Consider the following 10,921-nt stretch of genomic DNA (forward strand, 5'->3'; position numbering starts at 1 on the left):
TCTCTAATCCTCCCTACTCTGACTTTCTGACTGTGTCCTTCCTCCACTTGAAATCCTGCGATGGCGCCCAGCGCTGACTGCAGAGCTCACAGCCTGTGTTCTGGGTCCCACAATGCGTTACAGGGAGTTCAATACTGATGCGCACAGCTCTGGGGGCAACAGGGCAGGCTTGGGGCAGCAGGAGCCCCAGGAGCCGCTCAGGACCACAGCCATGTCCATTTGCCCCAGGGTGCTGTATAGATATCTACTTTATTCTTGAGAAAAGTTCCAGGAAGTTTTGGAAAAGCCTAGCTTATAAAGCCCTTCTTCACCCTGGCTCCCTCTGCCCCACCAGCCTCTCATGCTACCTCCTACCCTCAAAACCCTTTGCCCCGGCTAGCTAAGCCCTTGCTTTTCCATTTCTACATCACATTTTTTGCAACGTTATGCCTTGGGAATGGTGGCCCAAAAGGCATCCTCCCTTTTCCTGTGCCTGCTGGTTGTGAAATATGGGGAATTAAAGGTACTAAATATGTATAAAGGGGCATTCGCAAACTAACCTCCTACCCTGCACAACACTGGCCTCTCTGGAGCTCTCCCCTGTTCTGCAAACAGGATTAAGCACTGTCTCCATTCTGCTCCAGTGCAAGCCAGCAAGGGGAAACTGGGCAAGTTCCTCACACTCTGAGTCTTAATTCTCTCATTTGAAAAATGGAGATAATAATATCTGCCTTGCAGGGTGAGCGTGAAGATTAAATAAAATAACATACGTAAAGCATTTAGCACAGAGCGTGGCATACAGAAAGCACTCGGTAAATATGTGTTGAATAATAAATGGTAGTTGCTATCATTAACCACCAAGTTCTGCCAGTGTGCGGATCCCACTATTGCGCAGCGGTTGTTAACTCTTTTTAAGACTTCCCTGTTCATCGGGTTGAATAGATTCTCCTCTGCTAGGAGGCCGGCTCTGTGAAGACATGGATCTGGGGGCTATGAACCAGGAGCATCGACCTATGAACCAGGAGATCATGGTTCAATTCCCAGTCAGGGCACATGCCCAGGTTGTGGGCTCGATCCCCAGTAGGGGGCATGTAGGAGGCAGTTGATCAATGATTCTCCCTCATCATTGATGTTTCTATCTCTCCCTCCCTCTCTGAAATCAATAAAAATATATTTAAAAAAATAAAGAAATGGATCTGGGGTTCGCCCACTGGTGTACGGTGCACCCGCTCAGCAAAGCCTCAGTGTTGGTTGCTTGCTTTCCTCATTTGGCTCTTGTGAAGGTCAAATGTGATGATGCATGTGAGAGATGTTGAAGGTATAAACATCTCACACACATCTTATAAATCCAGGAATCGTCCTTTCATTGAGACGTTTTGTCTCAAGGCGGATGCTCAGGTTGAGCTGTCAGCACACAAACCTGCTCCCACTCATGTTCCCTGAAAGGCGTGGCCTGCAAGCTTAGGGACGTCTGGTGCTCACATAAAACGCCAGCACCTTTGCTGTATAGAGGTAAGCAAGGCGGGATTCTAATTGGCATCATTACCTTCCAAAATAGATGCCTGTACAGAAGAGCCATTTATGGCTCTGTCAGCTTCAGTTCTTCAGTTCTTAAGCCTCTAACATAGATGCGGTTCCAGATGTTTTGTTCACTGAGTCCAGTTACTCTCCTTCTCCAGACCAGGGTGTGAACACCCTGATCCAGGACAGTCACCTTGGGAAGGGCAGGTGAGCGAGGCTCTAGTGTGGATCGCACTTCACTGGAGAGCTGGCAGCGCGTTAGCAATCAGCTGGTCCACTCTCCTCAGTCCAATTTATAGATAAAGAAACTGGGGCCCAGAGAGAGTCAGTGCCTTGTCCCAGGTCACACAGCCAGCTTAAGCATTCCTTCCTTCCATCTTACCACAAGGTTTCTATGACAGAAAGAGGAGGAAAAGGCAATACTTGACAAATACTGGGGAAATGAAATCTACTTGAAGGTTCCATTCATATATATTTGGTAGCTTGGGTCTGTGAACACAGTCGGGGAAGTGAAAATTCTCTATATGTGCAGGTGGTGAACATAATAGGTAAGGTACAAAGGTGGCTTGGTGTGTGTCTGAATGTCCCTCTGTCTGTGTGTGTATTTTATTATTTAGATAATGAAGATGATTTTATTTTTTTATTTCATTTGCAAGAAATTGGAGTAGGGAAATATCTATACTAATAAAAGGGTAATATGCTAATTAGACCAGGTCAACCAGACTTCTTCTGGTCATCCAGTCCTCCCAAAGCCACAGTGGGAAGACAGAGGCAGTCAGGGGTGATCAGGCCAGCAGGGTATCTGGGGAGACTCTCTCAGAGGGAGAATTTTGCCTTTCAATTATAACCACCTAAAAGCCATGATAAAAATTGCTTTGTATGAAATCAAGCCATGGAAATTAAACTTTGGGGGAACCGCACAAATTTCATGCACCGGGGCTCTAGTAAGTAATAAAAACCTTTTAGAAAAGTACTTTCTCAACAGGTATTAGGATGTATTAGAGGTTGGAAGAAGAGAAGTCAGGGAGACAATTGCAACCTTCTCTGCTTACACTGATGAGCCTGAGTATGATGGTGATGGTGGGAATGGTAAGAAATGTTTCCATGGAAAGAAAGCACGAAGGGATACGCGTGAGAGACACAGGGAAGGAAGAGTCAACGTGAGAACTTCTTAAGGAAAAGTGGTAACAATGAATCAGGTGTTAAGGTGATGAAGTGGAAGTCAGACAGGTAACAAAACTGATGGGAACCTCCCTTAAAATCTTAGAGGCCAACAAAACCAGGGAATCTCATTTATGCAAACAAACTTGAGCTTGAATAAGAGGGATTTCTTGCCTGGGACAGAGAACCAGGCTCATTAGGGAAGGAATGACTCAGTGGCTTTCAGCTTAATTATTGAAGAGATCTCTAAATTTGTTTTCTTTCCATGAGATGAAAGACATGCACTCAAATTATAACAGCCATGCATGGTTCCGCTGCCTCCTCTCCTCTCCTCCTCCCTCAAGGGAGGCAAGTCTTTCCCAAGTTCAAGTTCCCAAGTTCAAGGCCCAGGTTCCAGACAGTGGGTGTGTTCCATGCTACTCACAGGATTTCGTATGCTATGATCCTGGCTCTTCCACATCTTCTCTCACATCAACCAAGCCATTTGGATTTGACTTTGATATTTCCTCTTTTTATGATTTTTAAGACCCCATAGGGTTACCTTACTTAAACACCTCTTCTGGGATTGCTATCACCAGCCCAGCCAGGCTCATGGTCATAAACCAAACCCTAGTTATAGAGCCTTGCCCAGTAGCTGGCATACTGTAGGTATGAATGAATGAATAAATAATTCATGAATGAAAACAGGAAGGAAGAGAAGAGGATAGAAGAACCAAAGGAGCAATTTTATTCCACTGACAGATTTAACCTATAGGATGCCAACAAAAGCTTGGTTCAGCTGGTTTATTTCTGGTAAAAGTCAGTACCACCCACATATAAAAACCCATTATGAATCATCTACATAATTTAGGTAAAAGTCTTTAAAAATATTTATATTGATTTCAGAGAGGAAGGGAGAGGGAGAAAGAGACAGAAACATCAATAATGAGAAAGAATCATTGATTGGCTGCCTCCTGCATGCCCCTTACTGGGGATTGAGCCCACAACATGGGCATGTGCTCTGACCAGTAATCAAACCATAATCTCCTGGTTCACAGGTCGATGCTCAATCACTGAGCCCCAGTGGCTGGGCAAGAGTATTTTTTTACTGAAAAAAAAAAAAAAAAGACTGTCTAGGTAGCTCAAGTGAACTGGTAAACCCATTCAGTGATAACTATCCATCCTTTGGCAAATCGACAGAGTCTGAGCTGACTGGACCATAGATGATTTTGCTATTTAGGTAGCCACCAATTCTATATGTTGAAAGGATCCCACTGATTTCGGGTGGATACATTCTTACCATATTGCAAATGAGGGTACGGAAGTGGCTACTGACCACTTAACTGAATCGGTCCCTTCCATTGCACCGTCTCCTGATTCTCCTGCTACATCTCACATTTTTTCTCAGTTCCCTGCTCTGCCCTGCCTCCTTATTTTTTTCTTCCCTCCTCTCCCTCTTTCTCTTCCTCCTCCCCCTCCTCTACTGACTGCTCAGATACTGACTTTTGAAACTCCTGGTGAATTGTCTGCAGACATACATCTTTCACCTCCATCCACTCTGATCCACTCTATTATTTAATCTTACCTGATTAAATAATCAGGTAAGAAAAAGGGAGACTGCTTTCAAAGACAAAGTGGAGACATCAGTGGATTGGATATTTCGATCCATCTCTGAAAGGCGTGATGCTCATGGCAGAACAGAGCAGCGATGAACGGAAGTGCCGGCAGAGCGGGGAGCCCATAGCAGTGAGTCCGAGCTGGTTCCCCCGACAGAATCCCTGGAACTTGCATGCCTCCCAGGCTGCTCGAACTGAGTGTGTCCCAAACTGCATTCATCATCTCCCTCCTCCTTTTCCTCTACCACTTGCATCATCACCACTACCAGCCTCCCTCCTCTGCTCCCCTCAGCACATCCTCTGCCCCCCGCTGCCGTCCTCCTCCCAAAGGATGGCCCCATGACCACGCAAACTGGAGCACCCCCCTTTCCAACACCCTCTATATCGACTTCTTTTGTGACACAAAATCGTTTCACAATGAATACCAAAATGTGCTCTTAAATCTATTTTCCCATCAGACCGTGAGACCTTAGAGACCATTTCGTTCTTGACAGTAATCTCAAAACTGAGCACATGCTCGACATATTTGTGCCTATTTATTTAGGCATCCAATAGAAACTTAGTGAAGTATCCCTAACTCTGGCGGATATTTGTACCCAGCATCCAATCCCTCTTTCTCCACTCCATGGAGCCAAGTAAGACGCTGCCTTTATCAGTCAAAAGTGGTTTTAAAATTGAGGCATAGAATCATATGCTATGAAAGAATATTATATCCCTCTGATATTCAGACTCAATGCCATGGTAATGCTGCTGTTTGATGCCTGTCCATGGCAGCCTGGATGTTTTGATCCCTAGGACATCCCTTCAGGCCTTTGATGTCTTTCCGCATGCCCGATCTGTGAGGGTGAAAAAATGATATTTATATTCAGCAAAGGCAGGTGGTACGTGGGAGTCATGAACTTTGGGTCCGTGGCCCAGATCTGCCACTGACTTACCCCCTGCCTTTAGGAAAGTCACTTCCTCCCTCAGGGAGTAGGTCTTTCATCTTGAAGATGACGTAGTTGGACTAGATGACCTCTTGGATTTGTGTTTCTCTAAGACTTGTATACACCCCTAAGCTGATCATTAACCTGAGGCTACCGAAGCCCCAGGCTTGTCTTCAGAGCATCCCGCCTTCTTAACTGAAGGGACTAATGCGTATCAAAAAGCACAGAGGTTAGTGACTGCAGTGCTGATCTGAGGGAGCAGCCAGGACTTTCATCCTCGGGTGCAGAACCTGTGTAAAAATGCATTTGAAGAAGCTGACACTGGCTGTGCGTGGGTTTGATCCTTACCTTGTATCCTCTGCTGTTCTCCCTTTTTATGTTTTTCTAGAAGGAGAAAACTACTCAAATAGGGTCCAAGAGACAGAGTCTTCCCTTGGAATCTGCACCTGCAGACTTCAGTGATGTTTGCTATACACAAGATCGCTTGGGGCTGCAAAGAAAACTTTTCTTATTCCTTTATATAAACAGGGAAAGTTGTGCTTTTTCCCTTAGAATTATTTATGTGATCCAGGGGTGAGCTTTCTTGGGAACGATGGAGCCTGATTTCCCAGCCTTCAGCTAGAGAGGCAGACAGGTAAACACAGACCTACCAGAGCCCTCTCTACATTCAAAAGACCTGGGGAGGACTGGATGAAGCCAAACTGCATGGCTTTGGCTCCATTTAGACTGGGGAGAGCAAGAGGAAGAAGGCAGGCAGCTGTGTGCAAGGTGTTGCCCTCACTATGTTGCATCTCACTGGACCTTCGCAACCAGGCTCCTAGGTCTCCAGGGAGGATTACCCACCTCATAGCTATGAGAACTGACACTTGGAAATTTGAAATAACTTGCTCAAATTTTCACATGAAACTTGGGATTTGAGTCTAGATTTGTTTGACTCTAAAGACTGTGCCTTTTCTACTAGATAATACACTTCCCGATTCACACGTGGCTGCTGTGTGTGTGTGTGTGTGTGTGTGTGTGTGTGTGTGTGTGCAGGGGGAGGGGGGGTAGGAGAACGCAAGGCAGCCCAGCATAGATTTATCTTCTGAACACAGATTTATCACATTGGCGGGAAACTACTGATTCATCATGTCTCTGCTAGGAGCAGAGAATCTAGGAGTTTGGGAGACGGAGAAAGAATTCCTTCTCAGCCATGCTTGAACAGCTCAGCTCTAGTAGAACCCTGAGGTGCAGGCAGTAGCGGGGTGGTAGGTAACCCAGAGACTGGGAGGAGAGCGTGAGGCTTTCATCTGAACAGAGAGGAGATGAGTCCCTGCCATCAGCTACATCTCCAGGCTTCCCTCTCCATCCCTTCGTAGTTTATGTGTTTTTTTCTTAGAGAATTATTTACTTTCCTGGTTTCAATTCATGGATGAACCCATGACTTCTTAACCTACAACCTGTGCCAAATGTTGCCTCTGAATGCTAGGCCTGTATATGCAACTCATTAGAGGCTCTTCAGACACTTGAAATGCAGCATGACCAACCTTCAGCTCCTCATCTTTCCTTTTCAACATCTTCCACTTAAGTTTCTCACCTCAGTGAATGCGCCACCACCCATCCAACTGCCCAGGTCAGAAACCCAGATGTCATACTTGATTTCCTCCTCTGTCCATCCCCACGCCTTGTTGATCCAAACTCTAAGTTTCTCAAACCTATTTAACTTTCTCCCACTATATCCACTCTCAGTCATGTTCTCAAGACTCCTATCATCTGGAATCCTGCTACAGTCTCCATCTGTTCTCCACTCCCACCCCCTCATCCATTACCCATGCTGCTGCCAAGTCAGAACGCCTCACTAGTCTTCTCTAGACCTCGTAGGGGTCCCCTTGGCCTTCAGAATAATGTTCAAACCCCGCAGTGGTCTGTAGAACTGCTGTCAAGCACGGGGGTGGGGGCAGTAAGGACGATGCGTAGGGACCTGGCTTTGAATATCAACTCTGCAATGTGCCTGTTTCCTTATCTTTCCTGTGGAGCGAATAGCAAGGGCACTGCAGATTTTTTTTTCCTGAAAACTAAATCAAATGACAGCAAACCTGCTCAACAAGGCCTGATGTGTAGTCACTTTGAATGGTAGTTGCTCTTTTTTTTTTTTTTTTTAGTTTTATTGATTTTAGAGAGGGAGAGAGGAAAAGAGAGAAACATTGATGTTGTTCCACTTATTTATGCTTTCATTAGTTGATTCTTGTATGTGCCTTGACCAGGGAATCAAACCCGAAACCTTGGTGCTCTAACCAACCGAGCTACCCGGCCAGGGCTGAATGGCAGTTGTTCTTAGATGGCAACATTCTAAGGTGTGTTGTCAGTGGGACTTTTAATGGTGTTACACAGGAAGTGCCACGGTGTCCAGGTTTCTACCTACTGGGGGAACTGCATTTCATCATGGGCTGCAAGGTTGGAAGTGACTTTTCTGCCAAATGTAGTACATCGTGCCCTCTCAATGCACAGCAGAGGCAATATCATGGAACTGACCCATGGGACAACATGGTGGGCATCAGGAAGGACCCAGGTGACAACACTCAGATCAGCAACATCAAGTGCAGCAGGACCATCTAGCCACCCCATGACTAAGGAGAGCAGTGGCGGCAAGGATTGCACATACTTAGTCTTTCGGAGAGTAGATATATCTAGAACAATCACTGTGAAAAAATCAGTGAAGAATGACAGGCCAAAATCTCGGGATTTCCCATTATTGGTAGGCAAGGACCTAAGACGAAACGTAAACGTCAGGTGAGACCGTGTATCCTGAGAGCAGCTCTGCACACCTGTGGAGGAATCAGAGGACTCAACTGTTTTCCTCACCACGGGGGTCTCAGCTTATTCTTATTCTTAAGACTTTTACCCCTTGTTTATCATCTGGTATCACAATCCACCGTATGGCTTACTGACTATAATGATAGCTAGTAACTGTGTATCTTTTTGATCACAGGAGTGTAAACTTCATCATGTTCAACAAATCCCCGTGTTTGCTTCATAAAGTCCAGAGCTTTAAAAACACCTCCTTTCTAGTTATTGTGGCTTGTGGATACCTGGATAGGGGCTCCTGTTAAGAAATCCCTTCTCAGGGATGCTCTTAGAGGAATCTCTGCTCTCCTGTTTTCTCTCTTGTACTTGCACATCTCATATGCTCTTTGAAGGAATCCAATCCCTTCTGGGCTGAGTTTGGGGAGAGAGAGACTTGTCTCCATAGGAGCCAAGAGGGAGAGGCCAATCTGAGAGCGACACAGCATGGTGACCAGGAGTCCCTACGCGGGCATCACTGGTGCGAGGAGAGCAAGCAGAAGGCAGGGACAGCACTTACTGGTGACCCCTTCCTGCAGGGAATTCTTCCACAGAGGACGTGCTATTCCTTCCTGGTGGGTTATTCAGGGTTTTGCTTCATTTGTGGTTACCTGTGGGAGGCAGTGTCATGTGAAGGAAATGCAATGGGATCCGAAGCTGGGAGGTGCTGGCTGGGCTTTGGGGCTCCAGTCTTGGCTCTCGGGGATGACTTGGGCCATGTTACTACTCGGACCCCAGCTTCCTCACTGATGCCTTGTTGAAAGGCTGCGGAGATGACGAAGGGAACCAGCAGAGTAAGCCCTCAGCACTGTCTTGAGTACAATAGGGGTGATTTCTTTCTTCTCCCATGTTCTTTCCTTCCATCCCAGACCAGGAGAGGGGGCTCTGAATGGTACTAAGTCTGCTGGGCTTTCCCAAGGACTCAGTTCCTTCTTGCTTGAGCAGTATATTTCCAGAGTCTTGAACTTTTTGAGATGGGGATTCTAGACGAGAACCCACAGTTCTGCCTCCACTCCCCATCCCCACCCCCACCACAGTGGACAGTAAGAAGCCCATCAGCATACAGAAGAATTTCCATACTTCAGTTCTGCAAAATTAAAATATCCTATATAACAAACTGAAATCTGCCCTTCTGGAGAGGGCTGGGGAGAAAGAGGTCCATTATGTAACATGGATTTGATGTTAGAATTTGCACATTGAGTTTCATTACCAGCCTCATAGAAAGCAGAAGAGCTTGGTAGAAAAGATTTAAAAATTTTTTTGACAAAGACAGACGAATCAGGGGGTCTGACACATTCTCCATTCTGTGTTCTTAAGGACGAAGATAATGGAAGAGAAAGGTTCTATTTTTATGATTTGAAAGCACTTACTTTTGGTCAGGAAAATAGCCAATCCGGATATTTAGTCCCTGTCAATATAGCTTGGGCCAGATCCTTCTCTTTTCTTTTCCTTTTTATTAATTGGGGGAGCTGAGAGGGTAGAGGGATGGGGAGGTCACATGAGCCATACAATCTTGCCAACTCACAAAGGGATTAAGGAAACTGGGTCTCCTTCAGCAGAGGAAAAAGCAAACAGGCTTCAGCATCAAAGACCTCAATTCAATCTCACTTCTGCCCCTTACTATCTGTGTAATCCTGGGCAAGTCATTTAAGGGCTCTGCACCTCAGTTTTCTCATCTGTATAATGGGGGTAACAGTAACTACCTTGCATGTTAGAGTAGGTAAAGGTGACACAGTTATGTAACAACACCGTGTCTGATACCTAGCAGTTACTAAAGATGAAGCAGATATATGAAGTCCACACCAAGAATGTGCAGAGCATCATGGTGCGGGTAGACCCATGAACCAGGGTCATGGTTTGATTCCTGGACAGGGCATATGTCCCAGTTTTGGGCTTGATCCCCAGTAGGGTGTGTGCAGGAGGCAGCCAACTGATGTTTTTCTCACATCAATATTTCTATCTCTCTATCTCTCTCCCTTTCTCTCTCTCTGAAATAAGAAGAAGAACAATGTTGCTCTCCAGGAGCACACTAGGAATAGAACCCAGGGAGGGAGGACCCACAGGCCTGCACACTATAGGCATCATTCTGAGATGTGTTCAGAGTAAAGATGGAGAGAACCAGGTAAGTAGAAAATACATCTTGTAGTTACTTCTATACATTGTCCAGTTTCATATCAAAATGCTTGGCGGTACCTTAAAGTATATGAATGCAATAAAATAGGAAATTCTATAAAAACTTAAAAGGTTGGGAGATCATATATTGTAATTACTTTGGCTGACACGGTTATTGAGTTTAAACACTGATTTTGGAGCTTTCTGCTAGCAGGCCGAGAGGAAGAAAGGAATGGATTCAATGATTCTCATCATCTGAGATAGCACATGATCCCACTGTTTAAGGGAGGAAACATTACCTTGGTATTTCATTTCCAAAGGAATTCATAAATCCGTAAGGCAGTTAGAACTGTGCACCTCAGACATCATGCAGAGCTAAGTGAGGAACGCCTTAGGGTCTCACCGTGACCCTCCTGCAGTGTCTCCCATTTGACCCCTGCCTAGGGAAGCCAAGGTAGGGAACAAACCATGGCTTTGACATCTAATAGACTTGGGTTCAAATCCTGGTTCAATCGCTTTGTAATCGTGTGACCTTGTGAATCCACTTCTCCATCCCAACCCGCCCCCAGCCGAATTTTCCCCTTTTGCAATATGGAGCTCCTTACATCCTCCTCCCCCTCCCCCTCCCATGGTATCCTAGTGAGAACTGAGTGGGCAGACAGGTGTATGATACCCAGCTTGGAGTCTGGCACAGAGTAGGTGCTTCATAAACTAGATCAGTTTCCTTCCTCTGTAACCTGGGTGTGTGTGTGTGTGTGTCTGTCTGTCTGTCTGCCAGGGCCTGCCCCCAACCACGCCATATAGGCT

General features: G+C 45.8%; 1 protein-coding gene and 1 pseudogene across 1 annotated transcript in view; one reads left to right on the plus strand and one right to left on the minus strand.

Annotated features, from left to right (window-relative positions):
- The window catches only part of ASIC2 (acid sensing ion channel subunit 2), an 815,352-nt gene that overhangs the window by 221,162 nt on the left and 583,269 nt on the right, over positions 1–10,921 (minus strand). The gene's annotated exons all lie outside the window — the stretch shown is intronic.
- Positions 4,324–10,921, plus strand: part of LOC102757989 — a 113,332-nt pseudogene continuing 106,734 nt past the window's right edge.

The sequence above is a fragment of the Myotis davidii genome, unplaced genomic scaffold, assembly GCF_000327345.1.
Source record: "Myotis davidii unplaced genomic scaffold, ASM32734v1 scaffold699, whole genome shotgun sequence".
NCBI lineage: Eukaryota > Metazoa > Chordata > Mammalia > Chiroptera > Vespertilionidae > Myotis > Myotis davidii.